The sequence below is a fragment of the Triticum dicoccoides genome, chromosome 2B (assembly GCF_002162155.2).
Source record: "Triticum dicoccoides isolate Atlit2015 ecotype Zavitan chromosome 2B, WEW_v2.0, whole genome shotgun sequence".
In the NCBI taxonomy this organism is placed as follows: domain Eukaryota; kingdom Viridiplantae; phylum Streptophyta; class Magnoliopsida; order Poales; family Poaceae; genus Triticum; species Triticum dicoccoides.
The window spans coordinates 708,678,232-708,680,812 of record NC_041383.1 but is presented as its reverse complement, the minus strand read 5'-3'; the positions used below and the strand labels follow the sequence as shown (position 1 = coordinate 708,680,812).

Below are 2,581 nucleotides of genomic sequence, written 5' to 3'. Positions count from 1 at the left end.
TTTCTTAACTTTGTGTGATTGTTTTGGTTTTCATTTTTTTCAACACCGAAATTATTAAAAACCAAATAAACCGAACCGTATTAACCATATAAACCGGACGCCCACTCTGGCTCTCCCTTTGTTGGGTTGGGCCTGCGTACGCGAGGCGGTTTGTGGCTTGATGGAAGTTACCTGGAACCATGTACTGTATTTTAAAGAGCAAACGTAAAAATTCAGCAAGAATGATCAGATGGCCGAGTTGGTCTAAGGCGCCAGATTAAGGCTCTGGTCCGAAAGGGCGTGGGTTCAAATCCCACTCTGGTCAAGATATTTTTTTACTACTTATATCTTCTAAAAAAGCATGGAGTCATGTAGTAGTACTTTTTCCCCATGGAAATAAGAAAGGGCGTGGGTTCAAAACCCACTCTGGTCAAGATATTTTCTTTACTACTTATCTTCTAAAAAAACATAGAGTCATGTAGTAGTACTTTTTCCCCATGAAAATAGGAGACATACAGTACCATTTTCTCTCCATGGAAATCAGGAGTGCGCGCATCAGAGACATGCATTGACCAGCTACTAAAACGAATTGCCACTAATTGACATGCTTTTCATACCAAGAAAGGTTCAGATAGCACACCCACACACTACAGCACAAAACCAATTCCTATCTTGAGACATACAGTACCATTTTCTCTCCATGGAAATCAGGAGTGCGCGCATCAGAGACATGCATTGACCAGCTACTAAAACGAATTGCCACTAATTGACATGCTTTTCATACCAAGAAAGGTTCAGATAGCACACCCACACACTACAGCACAAAACCAATTCCTATTTTGAGACAAGGTGGCCAAGTCTTGAACAAAGATGCATAACGAAACAGAAAGAGACGCCCGGGAAATGAAGCAAGAAGAGACATGCGGAGGCCTGAAACTGTTATTTCCTCCATTTTCTTATTTTTTATTTTTTTTATGATAGACTTGTGGGATTTTCAGTTTTTTTTACTGTGATGTGGGAACTTCATATACTGGCGGCATTATGTATTACCAGCGCAACGGGTCAGAAAAAGATGTGTCCATTCACTGGAGTCAAATAATTGACCAACCGCCCGGTCGCCTGGCTGGATGAGGCCTGGAGCTTGATTGCGCGCACATGTGTGGGCTCACTGTGGGTGTGCTACACGTCAGTCAGGTGATACTTCATCCGTCTTTAAAAGAGTGTATTTTCAACTTTGTTGCAATGTCAAACTTTTTTATATTTGACCGTATTTATACAATAATACATAAAATTTATGCCATCAAATTAGTAGCACTAGATTAATGATAAAATATATTTTCATCATATACCTATTTGGTTTTACAAATATTGATATATTTTTGCACAAACTTGGTCAAACTTTAAGATAGTTTGACCCTCCAACAAAGTTAGAAGTACACTCTTTGAAGGACAGAGGGAATAACTCTTAGTTATCGGCCGTCCTTACATCCAATCTATCCCTGCACGCTTTCAAAAAAAAAAATCTATCCCTGCACAATCTGGTCAATTTTTTTTTGAAAAGGAGGATTACCCCCGGCCTCTGCATCTAAACGATGCATGCGGCCATATTATTTACGCAGCAAAAACAAGGTCTAGATTCTATGTACAGCTCACAAAAGGAGCAAAGATAAATAAAAGCCAACAAAGCAAATTAAAGCCACAACCGGCTGGACAATAGGAAAAAATGACTAAACATCTATCCTATTATGCGACCGTCATCCTAACTGGTTGAAGATAATCCGTGCTACCATCTCCCATCGGTTCCACCTAGTTGCCAAATGCTCTCTGAGGTCCATAGAAGTGAGTAACAACCATGTACGGGTTCATTGTCGTAGCTCTGAAGATAACCTGCAAGAAGTTTACGATATTTTGTCTATTAAAAATTAAATTGTTCCTGCAATTTCATATAGCCCAAAGTAATGCGCATATTCCGATCCGAATACTAGACACAATAGTAGGTTGCACTCCATTTAGCCACGTCCCAAACTACACATCTATGCTAGCTGGAGGCATAATGTTAAAGGTTATATGAATGGTACGCCAAAGTAACACTGCAAGCGGGCAATCTATGATAGGCGTTGTATTATTTCGTCATGATCACATAAACAACATTTTGGACTACCTACCCATCGTCGTTTTAGCAACTTATCTTTGGTAAGGATCACTCGCTTGTAGACAAACCACAATCTGGTCAAATGCCTTACAAAAGTGCTGATGTTGCAATTGTCGCTGCGCAATACCATTGCCTGCTGCAGTCACTGTAGCATCGCCAATGTTGTAGGCGTCACACCCACAACATGGCCGTCGTCGCAAAGCCATTGTCACACACAAGCCTTGACGTGTCGTTGCAACATTGTTGCCACAGGTGCAAATTAAAGTCGTCGCAGCGTAACGTTACCTACCTTTGCAAAAGTTGTCGCCGCATAAACATCGGCAGTGTTGCCTTCCGTCGTAGCCATCGCCACATGGGCATTGGGAAGCATTGGAGCGCTGGTGGCCGTCGTCGCCCTTCTCTGGCTTCCCACTCCTATTTGCAGAATGCAGCTGCAGCCATGCCGCCATG

At 41.8% G+C, this 2,581-nt stretch overlaps 1 non-coding gene across 1 annotated transcript; it reads left to right on the top strand.

Annotated features, from left to right (window-relative positions):
* The first annotated feature begins 223 nt into the window (after positions 1 to 223).
* TRNAL-AAG lies at positions 224 to 304 on the top strand. Its single transcript has one exon. It is a non-coding gene; the product is annotated as a tRNA-Leu (tRNA).
* The last annotated feature ends 2,277 nt before the right edge of the window (positions 305 to 2,581 follow it).